The sequence below is a fragment of the Podarcis bocagei genome, assembly GCF_964188305.1.
Source record: "Podarcis bocagei genome assembly, chromosome: 6".
Lineage (NCBI taxonomy): Eukaryota > Metazoa > Chordata > Lepidosauria > Squamata > Lacertidae > Podarcis > Podarcis bocagei.
Window position 1 is genome coordinate 101,297,665 of NC_138130.1, and position 20,678 is coordinate 101,318,342.

General features: G+C 47.9%; 1 protein-coding gene across 1 annotated transcript in view; it reads left to right on the plus strand.

Moving 5' to 3' along the window:
• The first annotated feature begins 795 nt into the window (after positions 1-795).
• The window catches only part of P2RY6 (pyrimidinergic receptor P2Y6), a 50,087-nt gene continuing 30,204 nt past the window's right edge, over positions 796-20,678 (plus strand). The window contains exon 1 of the mRNA XM_081197446.1: positions 796-901. The gene's annotated coding sequence lies outside the window, so the exon portion shown is untranslated. The remainder of the gene's footprint in view (positions 902-20,678) is intronic.

Genomic DNA, 20,678 nt, shown 5'->3' on the forward strand with positions numbered 1-20,678 from the left:
CATTCCCGCCGAAGCGGTACCTGTTGATCTACTTGCACTGGTATGCTTTTGAACTGCTAGGTTGGCAGGAGCAGGGACAGAGCAACGGGAGCTCACCCCGTCGCGGGGATCGAACCACCGACCTTCTGATTGGCAAGTTCTAGGCTCTGTGGTTTAACCCACAGCGCCACAGGGTTATGAAGACTAGGACTAGCCGCCTGAGAAACAGTTTCTATCCAAATGTGATTTTGATTTTCAACGTAGTGTAAGGTAGTCTCTATGGGAGTATGTTGTTGTTGCTTAGTCGTTTAGTCGTGTCCGACTCTTCGTGACCCCGTGGACCAGAGCACGCCCGGCACTTCTGTCTTCCTATGGGAGTATATTGTATTTAATTATGGGGTATCAGAGTTTTTAGGGGGTCGACCAGGCTGGGATAGCTGGGACAGCAGCCTTGTTGGTTTTTGAATGTCTGATGCAATTTTTTTCAGTTTCGTTGTTCTGTATGGGGCAATGACAATAGAGATTATCGTATCGTATCGTAATTTAGGGAATTGTGGGTTCAAATCACCCCGCTTCTGAACTCATCCTCCTCCCCTTTTCCAAAGACGCGCGCCCCTAGCATCCCAAAGGGGATGGAGATCAGGTTAGAGGTCCCCGGGATGGACGTGGAGCAGGTGTCAAGGGAGGCTGGCGGCTGCAGGAGCGAGGCAGCAGCGGGAGCCTCCGACGGGGCGGGCTTGGAGGGCTGGCCCGGGGCGTGTCTGCCCGCCCTCCCCACCGCCTTCCCTGCTGTCCGCCCCGCGCGCCGCTTCCCGGAGCCAGAGCGCAGCGCAGGTTCCCACGCGCAGGCAAGGAGGCTGCCTCGCGCCTCCAGCCAGGAGAGAGAGACCCCTAGCCCGGAGGAAGAGGAGGACACGATCCGGTAAGGCTGCCTGGGAGAGAGGGAGACAAGGGGAGCCGGACCTCGCCTGGGGCTGCCTGCCCCACCCTCTTTGGAGAAGGGTGCGCCAAAGACCTCGGGTTGGGGAAGCTTGGTTGGGTGGGTGCCTTTCCAGAGACGCCCCTTGGGGCTTCCCGGAGGTGCCTTCTGTGGTTCCAAGTCGCTTACAAACTGAGCGTTACGTCTCCATAATTATAATTGATTGACTGATCTTTTTATTAGGCACCTAACTGCAGAAAAGCCTCTTAGACAAAATTAAGAGCCCAAAACGGCATTATTCTCGTTGTTTTGCTAAGAGAGAGACTTGGTGTCAGGACAGCTGCTGGGCTTGCAGAAGGCCCCGGGTTCAGTCCTGGAGATTTCCAGTTCTAAGGGGGTCAAGGGATGGGAAAATGCTCTGTCTCTTTGCCTGAGACCCTAAAGATTGGCACCCCTGAGCTGCTCAAGGATGGAGCTTCCTCTTATTGGTGGAGCACCTGCTCTGACTGCAGAACGTCTCAGGTTCAATGTCTGGCATAGACTACGGCTTCAGAGATCAGGCAGTAAGTAATGGGGGAAGACCACCCATCCTCCATGCTTCAGGTTGAGACCCTGGACAGCTGCAAGCAGTCTAGAAGGCAGCTCCTTACATTCTGCGACCACCACAGCCCCTCCTGCCATTCTTGGATTCAAGGCAAGTGGTCTGACCTGGGCTTCTCATATCCCAGTCTTGGTTGAGCATCAGTCCAGCATCTCCCCTGAAAAGGGGAGCCACGGTGGTGGGAATTGCCTCTCTCCCAGACCCCAAAGCCCCCCAGAGTGAACCCTGCTAGACAAAACAGACCAACAGCCTGCTGACCTGGTTCGTCATAGGTTTTGGAAAGTCTTTCTGGTTTTTCGTGTGGGGGGGGGGGTTTACACAGAAATTTGATGCCACCGTTGCCAAATGAATTTAACAGCTTTAAAGCTGTATTGAAATGCCAAGCTATGTGATGTCAGAAAATCTGATCGCAAATCCCCTATGTCTTTTTCTGTACTTGAAGGGAGAGGAAGGGAGAGAAGCCGTGGGGACCAGGGGGTTAACCCTTTCCCCTTCTGGCTACTATTAACTCTGGGTTTGGTTTGGTTTCAAGGCAGGTGTTGTTGTTGTTTAGTTGTGTCCGACTCCTCGTGACCCCCTGGACCAGAGCACGCCAGGCACTCCTGTCTTCCACTGCCTCCCGCAGTTTGGTCAAACTCATGCTGGCACCTTCGAGAACACTGTCCCACCATCTCATCCTCTGTCGTCCCCTTCTCCTTGCGCCCTCCATCTTTCCCAACATCAGGGTCTTTTCCAGGGAGTCTTCTCTTCTCATGAGGTGGCCAAAGTCTTGGAGTCTCAGCTTCAGGATCTGTCCTTCCAGTGAGCACTCAGGGCGTACCTGTTTCTTCCTTGCAGCTGGAAGGAAGGGCTTGAATTTGAGAATCGGCGCAAGGGAAAGCGTTAAACTCTCCCTCTCTCAAGGGGCCAGTCCACATGCAACCCACACTGCTGCTTACAAGCGAAGAAAAGGACCTTGAGGGATCTATCTGTCCTCATATATAGGTAGATAAGATGCCTCTCTGAGCCTCTGGCTCAACATCCATCTCAAATCAATTCGTAGGCTGTGGAATGCCAAGGGAAGGCACCTTTGAGTTAACTTAATTGAGTTAAACTGTGGAACTCACTGCCACAGGAGGCAATGGTGGCCTCCAACCTTGATGCCTGGGTTACACAAATACATGGAGGAGAGGGCCATTGGGCCATTGATGGCTCCTAGCCATAAGGGCTGTGCTCTGCCACCACATGGAAGCAGCAATGCTTCTGAACATCAGTTTCTGGGAACCACAGGAGGAGAGAGTTGCTCTCATGCTCAAAGCCTGCTTGTGGGTTTCCCTGGTCGGCCACCGTGAGAAGAGGATGCTGGAGTAGACGGGCCATTTAGAACTCCTTATGCTCTTCCGTGGAGTTTTCTTGGCAGGGATACTGGAGTGGCTTGCTGGTCCGTATAGTTAAAGCCATGGTTTTCCCAGTATGGAAGTGAGAGCTGGACCATAAAGGTGGTTGATGGTTGAAGAATGGATGCTTTTGAATTCTGGTGCTGGAGGAGACTCTTGAGAGTCCCATGAACTGCAAGAAGATCAGACCTCTCCATTCTGAAGGAAATCAGCCCTGAGTGCTCACTGGAAGGACAGATCCTGAAGCTGAGGCTCCAAGACTTTGGCCACCTCATGAGAAGAGAAGACTCCCTGGAAAAGACCCTGATGTTGGGAGAGATGGAAGGCACAAGGAGAAGGGGACGACAGAGGACGAGATAGTGGGACAGTGTTCTCGAAGCTACCAGCGTGAGTTTGACCAAACTGCGGGAGGCAGTGGAAGACAGGAGTGCCTGGCGTGCTCTGGTCCAGGGGGTCATGAAGAGTCGGACACGACTAAACGACTATGCTCTTCCGAGCTGTTAGTTTAGCAAAAGCTCTCTCTTCTCCAAACTCAAACACCGTTCGAAATAGCAGCTGAGTGGAATCAGAGTGCTGGGTTATCTAAGGATCGGTATATATGCCTTGTGTTCCTTTGCCTGGTAGTGGATATCATAACAGCCTCGGAGGCAGGGATGGAGGCCAACATATTTTCGAGATGGGGGCAAATTTATGGAGCCCAGCAACCTCTGAAGAGAGAAGAATTACAGTGTGTGGATGCCTGTTACTTAGCACCCACAGAGGCATAACACAATCTATATAAATTTGGAAGCGCTGGCATTTTGGACATTTAGAAGACAACCCCCCCCCCCCAAAGTCAAGATCCCTCATAATCTGCTTAGTAAAACTTTTAGAGAACAGTGCTGTTTTTCTAGAACTCGCCCTGAACGCCTTCCTTGTTCTCTTAGAATTGCAATGGTGCCCACAGAGTTATTGGGGAGGGAGCCCTGGAAATAGATAAATAGATAGATAGATGATAGATAGATAGATAGATAGATAGATAGATGATAGATAGATAGATAGATAGATAGATAGATAGATAGATAGATAAAGGTAAAGGGACCCCTGACCATTAGGTCCAGTCGTGACCGACTCTGGGGTTGCGGCGCTCATCTCGCTTTACTGGCCAAGGGAGCCAGTGTACAGCTTCCGGGTCATGTGGCCAGCATGACTGAGCTACTTCTGGTGAACCAGAGCAGCGCATGGAAACACTGTTTACCTTCCTGCCGGACCGGTACCTATTTATCTACTTGCACTTTGACGTGCTTTTGAACTGCTAGGTTGGCAGGAGCAGGGACTGAGCAATGGGAGCTCACCACATCACGGGGATTCGAACCACCGGCCTTCTGATTGGCAAGTCCTAGGCTCTGTGGTTTAACCCACAGCGCCACCTGCGTCCCTCAGATAGATAGATAGATAGATAGATAGATAGATAGATAGATAGATAGATAGAAATTAAAAGTATCTCAGTGCTTTGGTAGTATTGCTTAGTTCAGGAAAGCAAGAAAATGGGAATGGAAGTTTGGGGAATTATGCTAGCATGTCTTGACAGTGGGTCGATCTTCAGACTGGAACTTTGAGTTCACCCACTGAAAGGGATTTGCAATGGATTTGGGAAACACCAAGGTTTTCAAACAGTGTGTTTTTTAGTTTATGCAATTCTCATAAATTGGACGCTGCCTCTGATAACCTGAAAATAGGACTAGTTGTGAAGATACAAAAAAAGCCCTGGGCACCAATGATCATGGGGCCAAGTTGGCATTCCTGCATTCTTCACAGCCCCGTGACTCATAATCTTTCACTCTGTTCGGATCATTAAAACACACGTACACATATGTGTCTGTGGTTTTATGCATGCTTTACCCGTGGGTGGGTGTGTGTTTGAATGAATTCTTGCACTTGGCTGTTGCAAAATTCAGGGAAGCGCAATTTTGGAAGGAGGGTTACGTTCTGGTTTGCGTCTTATTCTGGAAAGTGCAATTTCGTGTGAACTGAATGAAATTTCCTCCGCGTATCCCTCCTTCTCCGGTTGCCCTCCCCCTGGGCTGACCTTGGGGAGCTCAGTCAGTCGATCATGAGACTCTCAAATGGATGGAAAGACTCTTAATCTCAGGGTTGTGGGTTTGAGCCCCATGTTGGGTGAATGATTTCTGCACGGCAGGGGGTTGAGATAGATGATTGTCGTGGTCCCTTCCAACTCTACAATTCTATGATTCCTCTCTCTCTCTCTCTCTCTCTCTCTCTCTCTCTCTCTCTCCCTCCCTCCCTCCCTCCCTCCCTCCCTCCCTCCCTCCCTCGCATTCCTGCTTTCCCTGCCTCTTCTGCATCTCCTCCTACTCCTCCTTTCAACTCCCTTCTCAAGCAAAGCTTTATTTTGCACTTCCATTAGCATTCCTCTGGCTGCTTCTCCATCTCAGAAAGGACTTTCTCTTTTCTCTTTCGAGCAATCCTTGACCAGCGCAATACTGATGTGAAATTGATGCATTAGTACAGGGGTCGGCAACCTAAGGCCCATGGGGGTCATTTAACCGGCCCATAATAATAATAATAATTTATTATTTATACCCCGCCCATCTGGCTTGGTTTCCCCAGCCACTCTGGGCGGCTTCCAACAAAGTATTAAAATACAGTAGTCTGTTAAACATTAAAAGCTTCCCTAAACAGGGCTGCCTTCAGATGTCTTCTAAAAGTCTGGTAGTTGTTCTTCTCTTTGACATCTGGTGGGAGGGCGTTCCACAGGGCGGGTGCCACTACTGAGAAGACCCTCTGCCTGGTTCCCTGTAACTTGGCATTAGGTCCAGTTGTGACCGACTCTGGGGTTGTGGCGCTCATCTTGCTTTACTGGCTGAGGGAGCCGGCGTACAGCTTCCGGGTCATGTGGCCAGCAGGACTAAGCCACTTCTGGCAAACCAGAGCAGCGCACGGAAATGCTGTTTACCTTCCCGCTGGAGCGGTACCTATTTATCTACTTGCACTTTGACGTGCTTTCGAACTGCTAGGTGGGCAGGAGCAGGGACCGAGCAACAGGAGCTCACCCCGTTGCGGGGATTCGAACCGCCGACCTTCTGATCGGCAAGTACTAGGCTCTGTGGTTTAACCCACAGCGCCACCCGCGTCCCTTATAAGGGAACTTACCAGGAATGTAATATTGAGAGGCTTAAACAAGCCTGCAACCACCAATCTGGTGTGCGTTTAAAAGGGGAATGTGAAACTCTGCTAAGTTATAGAAATTGCAAGCGCAAGTTATTATTATTATTATTAAACAATATATCCTCTCCTGCCTCCCTGAACAGGAAGCACAAACGGGCTCCCCCCCCCATGCAACCCTGTGCACCTTCCCAAAAGTTGCTTTGGGGTGGAGTCAGGAGACACACACCCCTCCAGGACAGTAGGCAGGGATGGAAGGGGAGATGGTTCTGTCCGGGAAGAAGAAATGCTTTCAAGGGCGGAACTATCTGCTTAGTGCTGCACTGAATTCCACGCTGTTTTTATTTACCGTACATTCCTTGCCCTTCTTCCGAAAGTTGCTCAGGGCTATCACCTTAGGTCAGTCACAGTCTCTCAGCCTAACCTGCCTCGCAAGGCTGTTGTAAGGATAAAGTAGAGACAGGGAGAAAGGATGCCTGCCACTCTGAGCTACTTGGAGGAATGTTGGGATAGAAACGTAATAACAACTAATAAATATGTTGTTGTTGTTGTTTAGTCGTTTAGTCATGTCCGACTCTTCGTGACCCCCTGGACCAGAGCACACCAGGCACTCCTGTCTTCCACTGCCTCCCGCAGTTTGGTCAAACCCATGCTGGTAGCTTCGAGAACACTGTCCCACCATCTCGTCCTCTGTCGTCCCCTTCTCCTTGTGCCCTCCATCTTTCCTAACATCAGTGTCTTTTCCAGGGAGTCTTCTCTTCTCATGCGGTGGCCAAAATATTGGAGCCTCAGCTTCACGATCTGTCCTTCCAGTGAGCACTCAGGGCTGATTTCCTTCAGAATGGATCGGTTTGATCTTCTTGCAGTCCATGGGACTCTCAAGAGTCTCCTCCAGCATCATAATTCAAAAGCATCAATTCTTCGGCGATCAGCCTCCTTTATGTTCCAGCTCTCACTTCCATACATCACTACTGGGAAAACCATAGCTTTTGACAAAAGGACCTTTTTTGGCAAGGTGATGTCTCTGCTTTTTAAGATGCTGTCTAGGTTTGTCATTGCTAATAAATATACACATCGATAATTAAACAAAACTATGAAAACTAAAAAACACACAATTAAAACATCTAAAAAATATTATTATTAATAATAATAAAAATTATTTGCAGCTGTCATGTAAGATTGGGCTTTCAACAGCTTCCAATACGTGGATAAAAATTAAAAGGTTTGCCAATAAACATCAGCACATATGAATAATTCAGTTCCAGCAATTTGGTGAATAGGTACGATTCAAACGATTTAGCAGCTCGTTAAGTTTTAATTGTACAACAGATTGACGCCAGTATTGTCAAATATTAACACATAAGTTCTCCAAGGTATAAATTGATCTGCAGGGGTCTAGAGGGCTGCATAAATAACAGCAAAATGCACAACACTAATTTGAAATTATAAGCTATTCTTCCTCTTTTCTGCCTAAATTCACTGTGCGGTAAAATCCACCCATACCCACCTGTTCCCTGCCTGGTGGTAGCAGCTGAGTCGATGACTTTAAAGTGATTGTGTCCACTAATTGTTAGTGGGACCCAAGGGGGAAGAAATGTTGAAAAGGATCGTTCGGCAGAATGTGTGCAAATACTTAAAAGTGCAGGTATCTGGTGGGTTCAGATTCCTAAGCTCTGCTGGGAAGAGGTTTGTTTACGCAATTGTGTGTTAACCCTCATTGATCGGTGCAGAGACGCAAAGCCCTTCCCCTCCTTTTCATAAGATCTGTCTAATGGTTTCTTTGCTGCTGCTATTTGGGTGTAGCCCAGAGCTGGAAATAGCCAAGAAGGAAAAAGGAAAGAAGGTTTAGAAGCCTATTACTTTTCGAAGAAATCAACCGGGGCCTGGAGGGGCTAATTGGTAGATGTTTTCAATTAAGTCTATTCATCATAAATACCGCTCATTGTGGGGCGAACAAACAAACAAGGGTGGGTCCTTTGCCTGCACGTCCCATTTGTGGCTTCCCAGAAGCTTCTGTTGCAAGTGGGATGCTTAGCTCGGCAGACCTGTTAATGTCTCCGAGCGGATTCCCTGATTCTTGTCTAAAGCCGTCCTCTCTTAAAAGCCGTTCGATGTGGGCGGCGTGTCTTTAAAAGCTACGTGCAGGTTCTTGCAGATATACGAACTGTGATGTTTAGGTCAGGAGCGAGCAGCAATAAATCACACCAATGAGTTGGAGTTAACTCTTTGTTTGCAAAACAGGATCTACACAGGTGTCAGGATTTGGTTCAGAAGCAGGTCAGTGCAATGAAACAGAGTGAGTTGTCAATGAAGCAGACCCTTCAACATTTCTCCGATGAAAATAGGGATTTCCTACAGAATAATAATAATAATAATAATAATACTCTGCCCACCTGACTGGGTTGCCCCAGCCACTCTAGGCGGCTTCCAACATATATAAAAACATCATAAAACATTAAAAACCTTCCCTGTCCAGGGCTGCCTTCAGATGTCTTCTAATGGTTGCATAGTTACTTATCTCCTTGGCTCTTGGGGTCGCATAACTCCATACCCTCCAACATTTCTCTGACGAAAAGAAGGACATCTTAAAGAAAAGCAGAACGTTCCAGGATCAAATCAGAAACCAGGATAGCTTCTGTAAATCTGGGATTGTCCCTGGAAAATAGGGACACTTGGCGGGTCTGTTAAAGTTATTCTTTCTTCGAGGCAATGCCTTGAATACAACTCAGCAACCCTTTCCCAGTAGGTCTTGCCCAGACATCCCCAAACTCGGCCCTCCAGATGTTTTGGGACTACAACTCCCATCATCCCTAGCTAACAGGACCGGTGGTCAGGGATGATGGGAACTGTAGTCCCAAAACATCTGGAGGGCCGAGTTTGGGGGTGCCTGGTCTTGCCACTATAGAGCAGCTGCCAGAAATGAAGGTGCCTTCCTTCCACCCTTTCGAAGGCTCCTCCACTGCCAGATGTTTCCCAAGCACACATTTGGCATCTGTTCTACTCTCCTTGTTATTCTGCACGTTCTTAGAGACCAGGAAGGATGGGAGCTTGTCATAGAAGGAGAGGGAGACTCCCAAGTTTCTTCTGCTGTCTCTTAACACCCCTCCTCCTCTGCTTCAGCCTCAGAGTCTGAACTGCTCCCTGTCACAGGTTCCTCCTGCTCATGAAATCCTGTTGCCCCTTCAGTCCCCATTACCTCCTTCTAATCTTCTCCCTCTGACCTGCTGTTGTCCAGCCAGTCCCTTACAACAGGCCTATAATGATTTACAGTGGTACCTCGGATTAAGTACTTAATTTGTTCCGGAGATCCGTTCTTAACCTGAAACTGTTCTTAACCTGAAGCATCACTTTAGCTAATGGGGCCTCCTGCTGCTGCCGCGCCGCCGGAACACGATTTCTGTTCTCATCCTGAAGCAAAGTTCTTAACCTGAGGTACTATTTCTGGGTTAGCGGAGTCTGTAACCTGAAGCGTATGTAACCTGAAGCATATGTAACCCAAGGTACCACTGTATTATAATAATTTGTTATTTATACCCCACGGATCTGGCTGGGTTTCTTGGCGGATCCCAACAGAATATTATTAATAATAAAGCAGCAATAAAACATCAAACATTAAAAACTTCTCTAAACAGAGCTGCCTTCAGATGTCTTCTAAAAGTCAGATAGTTGTTTATTTCCTTGACATCTGATGGGAGGGCGTTCCACAGGGCAGGTGCCACTACTGAGAAGGCTCTCTACCTGGTTCCCTGTAACCTGAACTTCTTGCACTGAGGGAACTGCCAGAAGGCCCTCGGAGCTGGACCTCAGTGTCCGGGCTGAACGATGGGGGTGGAGACGCTTCTTCAGGTCTACTGGGCCGAGGCCATTTAGGGCTTCAAAGGTCAGCACCAACACTTTCAGTTGTGCTCGGAAACGTACTGGGAGCCAGTGTAGGTCTTTCAGGAGCGGTGTTATATGGTCTCGGCGGCCGCTCCCAGTCACCAGTCTAGCTGCTGCATTCTGGATTAGTTGTAGTTTCCGGGTCACCTCCAAAGGTAGCCCCACGTAGAGCGCATTGCAGTAGTCCAAGCGGGAGATAACCAGAGCATGCACCACTCTGGCGAAACAGTCTGCAGGCAGGGAGGGTCTCAGCCTGCGTACCAGATGGAGCTGGGAGACAGCTGCCCTGGACACAGAATGAGCACAGCAGCTCGTCTCTGACAGGTCTTTCCCCCATGAAGCAGTTGTGCAGACTAAATGTCCCTGCCTCCCCACAACTGGCCATTCTCCTTCTCTCCAGGGTGTTTCCCAACCAATCAGAGACTGCGCCTGCATTCCTCCCTTTGCTCCTCTCACTTCACGCCTCCACCATGGACCACTTGAAAACTGCTGGAGGTCTGGGTGGACCACTTAATGATTTTTCTTTTCTTTTTTTAAAAGATATTTATTGAAAGTTGTTAAAATATAGCAAAAAATGAAAAATATACATACAAAATAAAAAACAATTAAAAACACATATTAATTTTCAATAACATAACTTCCATACACTTATTTCCTCCTCACACCTCCCCTCCCTGTATTCCAATTCAGTTTGTTAGTTCAGCAAATCCTTACCATTAAACTTTTACCCATTTGTGGATCTTTTTTTTCATGTCTGCTAAAGCATTACAGCTGGAAACCACTTAGTTTCTATCCAACATCCTTCTAACATTCATTAATTTTACAGTGTTTCTGTAAATAGTCTTTAAATTTCTCCCAGTCTTCTTTCACCGACTCTTCTCCCTGGTCTCGGATTCTGCCAGTCATTTCCGCCAGTTCCATGTAGTCGATCACCTTCAACAGTGGAGGGAGTTGGGGATGTTTATCCTGGAGAACAGGAGATATGATAGTCATCTTCAAAAATCTGATGGGCTGCCCTGCGGAAGAGGGAGCAAGCTTGTTTTCTGCTGCTCAGACCAATGGATTCAAGTTACAAGGAGGGAGATTCCGACTCAAAATCAGTAAGAACTTAAAATAACAGAAATTAAATGGGGCTTTGGCTTGTTTGTAACATTTAGAAAGATGAGCAAAATTGATTTTTTACTTCTGTAGTCTAGTCATCTCGTCCAACCCCCTGCAATGCAGGAATCTCAGCTAAAGCATCCACTTTCAAATACAGTGGTACCTTGGTTCTCAAACGCCTTGGTACTCAAACAACTTGGAACCCAAACACTGCAAACCCAGAAGTAATTGTTCTGGTTTGCGAACTTTTTTTGGAAGCCAAACATGCTCCGTTTTGAGGGTTACGCTTCCAATCTGAGTGCCGCACTCCTGTATTGAGTGTTACGCTGAGGCCGGTCTGTTTTTGCTATTTATTTCGCGTTTTTGTTTTCGCGGCTCTTTTTGTTATGTTTTTGTGACTGTGTGGAACCCAGTTCAGCTACTAATTGATTGATTGACGGCAGTTCATTGTTTATTGCTTTCATTTTATGGTTCAGTGGTCCCGTTCGATGGTAAAATTCGTGTTAAACTGCTGTTTTAGGGGTTGTTTTTAAAAGTCTGGAACAGATTAATTCATTTTGCATTACTTTCTGTGGGAACGCTCGTCTTTGTTTTGGAATGCTTTGGGTTTAGAACGGACTTCTAGAATGGATTACCGTATTTTTCACTCTATAACACGCACCCAACCATAACACGCACGTAGTTATTAGAGGAGGAAAATCCGTAGGCATGCCACCCGTAGGCATTTCCTCCATAAGACGCACAGACATTTCCCCTTACTTTCTAGGAGGAAAAAAGTGAGTGTTATGGTACAAAAAATACGGTAAGTTTGAGAACCAAGGTACCACTGTAGCTCTTACTGTCAGAAATTTTTTCCTGATGAAACCCTTAAAAATTGGCTGGCCAGTGGGTGGGGGTGACTCCAATGGGGTGCCCCTCCCTGGGTGGCGATGGAGAACACTCCACCACTGACTGTGAGAACGGGGCTGGACAAGGTGGAAACTGCTCTGCTCAGGCAGGTTTGCCTTATGTTCTTAAGGAGTTTGGAGAACAGGGCTTTAGGCAGAAAGGAAATCCTGCTCTACACACTGTGTGTTCTGTTTCCCAGAAAGAATGTTGAGAATTAAAAGGCAGCTGGAAGTCAGCAAGTAATTAAAATTCTTCCGGGGGTGAAAGTTATGGGTAATAAAGAGGCTCTTTAAGTCCAGCGGAGCAGGCAGGCCCGGCGTCAACTGTTGGCGCGTGAAAGTCGAACCCTGGCAAAATTTAATTGGGCAGCGAGGGGCGGACAGGAGAGCTATCAATCAACCCTCGGAGTACTTGCTACCTCCGTGTTGCAGGTGTCGGTTCAGCTATTCGCATAGCATTCCCCGAGATGCCGCCCGGAAAAGTGCAATCATCGGCGTGCAAAGTAACGAGGCTCTGATGTCGCTCCTTCAAGCTTTAATTGATTAAATCGCTGCAATTAATCAACTGGGGTTTGATTGCAAGTTCAGGTCTGATTAAGGACTTGGCTGATGACAAGCAAAGACTCGGGGGGAGTGTTTCCTAAATTTCCAGTACCTAAGGCACAGAGGTGTGTCCCCCCCCCCTTGAATTAAAAGTGGGAGAGTACTTTTGAGCCATTTGGGGCCATCATTATGTCTTGTCAAAGGCTCCCTGGGGCAATGGCAGTGGAGTTTGCAAAGGCTGCAGATTTTCTCTGGATGTTGTTGTTGTTTAGTCGTTTAGTCATGTCCGACTCTTCGTGACCCCCTGGACCAGAGCACGCCAGGCACTCCTGTCTTCCACTGCCTCCCATAGTTTAGTCAAACTCATGCTGATAGCTTCGAGAACACTGTCCCACCATCTCGACCTCTGTCGTCCCCTTCTCCTTGTGCCCTCCATCTTTCCCAACATCAGGGTCTTTTCCAGGGAGTCTTCTCTTCTCAAGATGCGGCCAAAGTCTTGGAGCCTCAGCTTCAGGATCTGTCCTTCCAGTGAGCACTCAGGGCTGACTTCCTTCAGAATGGATAGATTTGATCTTCTTGCAGTCCATGGGACTCTCAAGAGTCTCCTCCAGCACCATAATTCAAAAGCATTGATTCTTCGGCGATCAGCCTTCTTTATGGTCCAGCTCTCACTTCCATACATCACTACTGGGAAAACCAGAGCTTTAACTATACAGACCTTTGTCTTGTCAAAGGCTCCCTGTAAATGACAGCAAAGTTTGCAAAGGCTGCAGATTTTCTCTGGATACATAATAATAATAATAATAATAATAATAATAATAATAATAATAATAATAATAATAATTTATTTATACCCCACCCATCTTTCTGAGTTTTCCCAGCCACTCTGGGCGGCTCCTAATCGAGTGCTTAAAAACAATACAGCATTCAATATTAAAAACTTCCCTAAACAGGGCTGCCTTCAGCCATAAATGCATGGCTGAAATCCTACCGAAATCTGAACAGAGATATTGAGGGGTGTGTGTGTGAAATATACTCAGAGTCGAGAGTGGATTTCATGCTCTTTATTCAGCTCATAGTGGTGTGGAGGAATGAAAGTCCCCTCAAAGTATCTGCTTTATATACATTATTTACACAATGGGCCCCACGTGATTGGCTAATCCCGGAATTCTACTGTAAGCCAATCAGGTTGTGGATTCACTTCTATCTGGAGCTGGATTGGGTGGCTCCTGCAGACCAATCATACTGTTGTATTGTTCTAGGACCAATCAGACTGCTGCATTCTGAATCCTATTGTTCTAGGACCAATCAGACTGCTGCATTTTGGATCCTATTCAACTCAGTACATAACAGGGGGGCAGGCCTGTGCGAAAGGTCGCTGGTGGTTTTCGAAAGATATGCAGAAGGTCCTAAATTCAATCTCCAGGTAGAAAGAATCCTACCTGAAACCTCAGAGTCACTGCCAGTCAGGACAGAAGACTCGGCTAGTTGTACCAATGCCATCACCCTTCTATGTCCCCGAAATTGATGCAGCTGGTCTTGTTTTGGGTGGGAGAACCAGAGGGTAGTCATATTTCAAAAACGCCCATTCCGGTGCATATTAGGTGAAATTCACCTGGTGAGTTTCCATGAGGGATATATTTTTTTTAAATGCAAACCTGATGCGCAGAACTGAACTCAGATTGGAAAGATGCAAATCGGGAGAGATTTGCACTCCACTGGTTGCTCTCCAATCCCTCCCATCCTAGTCCTTCGCCCCCCTTCCTCCCGTGGGGTCTGTCAAGGCTGCAGCGCCGACAGTGGAGGCCACAGCTGGCAGTTTCCCCTCTCGGGATCTAGACTCCAGACATAACAAACCGTTCCTTTTCAGCCACCCTGTCGAGTGGCCAATCTCTCTCGCATTCCTCCCTCTCTGGCATCGTCTAGCACCTCCTGGCTTCAAGGTCTGTGGCGTTTTCTTCGGAGCGGTTCTCCTGCCAGCCCCTTGCTCTCTCGGTTCCTTCTCACCTCTGGCCTTCCTTGCCATCCCTGGCCTCCACTGCAAATGCTTCCTAACAGACCCATTTTTGCCTGCGATTTTTTGCCATAATGTACACAAAGCCGTTTCTGTGGGAATGTTCAGAGTGGCAGGAGATGATATATTGTTTATTCATATCCTTCCTAACTTGTGCTAGCAAGTTCCTTTACTTAGCAGAGTTACATTCCCCTTTTTACATCCACAGCAAATGTCTGGTTGCAGGCTCGTGTGAGCCTCTCACTACAGTGAACCCTCTAGTTACGTACCACTCTGGATATGTAACTTTCGGGTTATGAACGTGGAAAACCTGGAAGTGTATACTTCCGGGTGTCACCGTGCACGCATGTGCAGAAGCGCTCTGTGCGCCATGCGTGTTCGCAGAAGTGCTCAATTGCGCCATGCGCATGTGCAGAAGCGGTGCCTCTGCCTTCGGACTTTTTGGGTTATGGACAGACCCCCGGAATGAATTTAATTCATATCCGGAGGGTCCACTGTATTATACAATTCAGTCTGTCTCAGATTGAATTGTACGTTCCTGGTAAGTTTCCTTGTAAAGGTAAAGGGACCCCTGACCATTAGGTCCAGTCGTGACCGACTCTGGGGTTGCGGCGCTCATCTCGCTTTATTGGCCGAGGGAGCTGACGTACAGCTTCCGGGTCATGTGGCCAGCAGGACTAAGCCGCTTCTGGCGAACCAGAGCAGCGCACGGAAACGCCGTTTACCTTCCCGCCGGAGCGGTACCTATTTATCTACTTGCACTTTGACATGCTTTCAAACTCCTAGGTTGGCAGGAGCTGGGACTGAGCAACGGGAGCTCACCCTGTCACGGGGATTTGAACCGCCGACCTTCTGATTGGCAAGCCCTAGGCTCTGTTGTTTAACCCACAGCACCACCGGCGTCCCTAAGTTTCCTTGAGTCCCTCTTAAAAGAATAAAGACGCCACAATCTTATTCAAAGGCAATAAAAGAAGTTTACTTACATCAGTTCACAGTTGGATTCCTGAAGGCAGACTTAGTGACAAATATGTACATGTGGATCTACCCCATATGGGGGAATAATCCCAGTGCTTCTGCTAGCTGAGAGCTAGCATTGCAGTCCTAGCTAGAAGCTGGTCAAACGAAAAAAGAAGTCAAAAAATGAGGAGGGTGCTGCTTGATTCGTCCTTTTGTTACCTGGACAGGTTAGGTCACGCCCACCTTCTATCACATGCAAAAGGAAGGATGCTCCAGCCTGGAGAAACAGGAAGTTTCGACTGGCTGGACCAGACATTCTCTCGCATGTCTTCTCTAGCATTTTGAGGAATGTCGTACTTGACTGCCTCTCATGGATCACATCCCACATTTTCCCCAAACATCATAAATTTTTGTCTGCTCTTTTTCACTAATAACTCCATCCTTTTGCACGCTCCACCCAAACAGATTCTGAACATCATCTAGTTCAACCCCCTGCAATGCAGGAATATGCAGCTGTCCCGTACGGGGATCAAACCTGTAACCTTGGTGCTATCAGCAACCCGCTCTAACCGACTGAGCTACAGAGGCACCAAAAGCGTACAAAAGGATGGCTGTTTCTGTTTGCCTATTGCTTTGGACTATGCCCATTTGGCTTGCCTTTGATTGTGAACTAAATCAAATTGCTCCTCCCCCCCTTACACGTGTCTCTTGCATCTCCCCCCCCCCCAATGCAGCCAATAGCAAGCGGAGGGAGGTGGTGATTTGCATTGTCAGGAAATCATGGCAGAAGCAAACGTTTAAATGTCCCCAAATCTGCGCCAAACTCCAATGAAGTGGAATTTAGTTTAAAAACAATCAAATCATTTAGTTTAAAAACAATGGAACCAGGAGATTATTATTCTTATTTAATTGATTGATTTGGTTTTACAATCAGCATATCCAACATACAACATAAAAACGAGATTCCAAAGAATCTCATAGACTTCTCGCTTTGACCTTTGTGGGTCCTGTTGTTGATCATTTACTCCTGAGTCTTTAATCATAATCCAAATATTTGACCTCTCTCCATTGTGTCCAAAATTCACCATTAAACTACAAGTGTTATTCCAAACCTACTAACGATTTTAGCTGTTTACAATGGTTCATAAGATAAATTATAAAATTCCCCCCATTCCTTATTAAATATCAAAAATTTAATAAGGATTTTTTTTAACAAACCAGAAGATTATTTGTGGATCTGGTGCAACATAATCTGTGCCCCATTGTTTGGCTTCAAGGATTATGATTCTGAGGTCACATTTATTATTATTATTCTGAGGTCGACTAAAGTATTCATTAATTAATGCTTCAGCTAAGATTAGTTGAGATTTACTTGAGATCCCTGCCTCGCAGGCCTCCCAAATCTACAATTCTATGATTCTGCGACTCTTGTGTGGCGAGTTCCTTCTCGCCCCAGTGGAAATAATGACAAATGACACAATTATTTAAGGTTAATGGGCCAAATAAGGCCACAACTTTATTGGTTACAGGTGATGAGCGGTATTGGCTTAGGCATTGGTCCTAACCGACTATATCCAACGTCAGCCCGTCCACTAGAAGTCCGGGAAGGGTTAACCACCAGTAGGGGGAGTCCTGCTGATGCATATCAACTAGGAATTTCCCCCCCGGGGTCACCGATAGGGGGTGTGCCTTAGGCCCTCACCTCCCCAGGCTTCGGACAGGAGCACGACCCCCGGAATCCTTTATCGGACTACCCTTCAATATGTGGGGCAGGTGATGGCGCTACCTCCCCTCTTCCATCGACAGAACAATGCCAATGCCTAACCGCCAATACCCAGAAAGTTGTGACGATTTGCTATGAGGTAGGCGAAAACCAGGGACACGGGTGGCGCTGTGGGTTAAACCACAGAGCCTAGGACTTGCCAGTCAGAAGGTCGGAGGTTCGAATCCCCGCGACGGGGTGAGCTCCCGTTGCACGGTCCCTGCTCCTCCCAACCTAGCAGTTCAAAAGCACGTCAAAATGCAAGTAGATAAATAGGTACCACTCCGGTGGGAAGGTAAACGGCGTTTCTGTGCGCTGCTCTGGTTTGCCAGAAGCGGCTTAGTCATGCTGGCCACATGACCCGGAAGCTGTATGCCGGCTCCCTCGGCCAGTAAAGCGAGATGAGCACTGCAACCCCAGAGTCGTCCGTGACTGGACCTAACAGTCAGGGGTCCCTTTATTTTCATCAGAGAAATGTTGGAGGGGACATCTCTTATCACAGAAAGGATGGAGGGCGTGTGAGCTGGATGATTCATGGCTACTAGTCACGGCAGCTACGCTCTTTCTCCAAAGCTGGAATCTGCAAGAGGGGAGAGTCTTGTGTTCGAATTCTGCTTACAGGTTTCCAATTGGGGCATCTGGCTAGCCACAGCGAGAAGCAGATGCTGGATTTATTTGGGGTAGCTCAGTCGGTAGAGCATAGGACTCTTCATCCCAAGGTTGTGGGTTCGAGAACCATGTTGGGCAAAAAGATTCCTCATTGCGGGGGGTTGGACTAGATGACCCTGGGACCCTTTCCAACTCCACAGTTCTATGATTCTATGACTAGTTGGGCCATTGCCCTGATCCCGCAAGCACTTCTTATGCTTTTATGTTCATGACTTAATATGATCCTGGGATCTCTGTTCTGCCTTTCTTTCTTTCTTTCTTTCTTTCTTTCTTTCTTTCTTTCTTTCTTTCTTTCTTTCTTTCTTTCTTTCTTTGCGGTTTTATTTTCTCTGCTGCAAACAATTTCCCTCCTGTGTCAGTCAACCAGTTTGACTGGTTTGGGTTCCTCCGGCGGCATGAAAGCAGAGGAGCTCCAGGGGGGCTGGATCGCTCTGGGAACTGGGAACGCGACCCACTCTTTCCGCACCGCGCCCCATTGACGTGGGGCTTCCTGCGAAAGCGAGTCAGGGGCTGGCAACTTGTGCATAAGGTGCCGTGATCCTGCTGTCAGTGCAAAATATCAGCTGTGGGAGGCAGGTTCCCCTGAGGGTTTGGTAACTGAGCAGGTTATTGAGCAAGGGCTATACAGAGCTTCCTGGCAGGGCTGGGAGCCCAGGGCAGTTGTCTCTTTGCCCCAGGTGGAGAGAAGAAGCAGGAACCCCACCAGGTAGGAGCTTTACTTTAAGGGATAAAAAGGTAAAGGGACCCCTGACCCTTAGGTCCAGTCGTGGCCGACTCTGGGGTTGCGGCGCTCATCTTGCTTTATTGGCCGAGGGAGCCGGCATACAGCTTCCGGGTCATGTGGCCAGCATGACTAAGCCGCTTCTGGCGAACCAGAGCAGCGCACAGAAATGCCATTTACCTTCCCGCCGGAGCAGTACCTATTGATCTACTTGCACTTTTATGTGCTTTCGAACTGCTAGGTTGGCAGGAGCAGGGACTGAGCAACAGGAGCTTACCCCGTCGCGGGGATTCGAACCGCCAACCTTCTGATCGGCAAATCCTAGGCTCTGTGGTTTAACCCACAGCGCCACCTGTGTCCCACTTTAAGGGATGGTGTATTGTTAATTCAAGAGGCAGAGATGACTTACCAGCCTGGGTGGTTGCAGAAGAAGATCAGGGAAGCTCTTTACAATTTAATAATAATAATAATAATAATAATAATAATAATAATAATAATAATAATAATAATAATAATAAATAACAACAACAACCCTCATTAAATGTAAATCAGTTCCTTACATTTCAACTCAAACCTACGAACATATTCAGATGTTTACAATGTTCTTTCATAAATACGGTGGTTCCTCAGGTTACAGACGCTTCAGGTTACAGACTCCGCTAACCCAGAAATAGTATCTCGGTTTAAGAACTTTGCTTCAGGATGAGAACAGAAATCGTGTGGTGGCAGCGCAGCGGCATGGGCTTTTACCTCCCCCCTCCCAGGCAGCCTCCCCTAGTGTCCCTTATCTCTCTCCCGATCCCACTGATCAGCTGCTTCCTTTCAACACTCCCTTCCCTCTTGTTTGCCTTAGTGTCTTTTCCTTAGTTGGAGCAGTTTTTTGCTCCTCCTTTTCTTCTAATTTCTCTCCTCATTGCTTTAGTCTTCCTGTTTTCCCCCTTTGCAACTTCACTGTCTTTACCTCCCCCTTCCCAGGCAGCCTCCTTTATCTCTAGCGTCCCTTATCTCTCTCCCCGATCGCTTGCGATCAGCAGCTTTGTTTCAACACCCACTTCCCTCTTTCAAAAAAAAACCAAACAAACCATGATCTGCTTTTCGCCCCTGGGCAATTCGGCTCCAGGGACCACGCATTCGCTCCATAAGACACACAGACATTTCCCCTTACTTTTTAGGAAGTAAAAGGTGCGTCTTATGGAGCGAAAAATACGGTATATTTGCTGGCGGACGTGTGGCTTCCTTCTGAAGCCCCCGCAGGAGGAGAGCGATCCCCACAGAGGCTTGGGAAAAGGTCGACAACTCTCAGAAAATGGCCTCTGTCCAGTATACCTGAAGGAGCGTCTCCACCCCCATTGATCTGCCCTGACACTGAGGTCCAGCTCCGAGGGCCTTCTGACGGTTCCCTCGCTGCGAGAAGCCAAGTTACAGGGAACAAGGCAGAGGGCCTTCTTGGGGGTGGCCCCTGCCCTGTGGAACGCCCTCCCACCAGATGTCAAAGAGAAAAATAACTACCAAACTTTTAGAAGACATCTAAAGGCAGCCCTGTTTAGGGAAGCTTTGAATGTTTAATAGGTTATTGTATTTTAGTGTTTTGTTGGAAGCCGCCCAGAGTGTCTGGGGAAACCCAGCCAGATGGGCGGGGTATAAATAATAATAAATTAATAATAATAATGATGAGAAATGGGGCACCAGAGGGATCTTTGCACCATGGCGCTGGTTATGCTTAAGACAGCCCTGTCTTCTACTCAGCTATGGACCCTACGCTTTCCGTTCTCTGCTAGACCGTCCCTGCTTCTCCATCTCGTATCTTGGCGTTGAGCTTCAGTGGAAATCTGCCTGAGCCTCCTTGTAGCCCGATGGATGAAGCCGTCCTCGGGGGGCTGGCGTTTGAGAAGAATACCCCCCCTTACCGTCTTTATTTTACTGAAATCTCCCGGTAAACTCAGAAAAACGGGTGCCTAATGCATCCTTCCAGCGAGTGCTGCGGTCTGATTGCTCCTTCCGGGCTGCAGGAACTTCGGAAAGTGGAAGCCGCCGCTTGGTCAACTTGCGAGTCGGGGGGGGTTGCGGTTTCTCCCCCCCCTCTCCTCGCCTGCCCACAGCGCTGA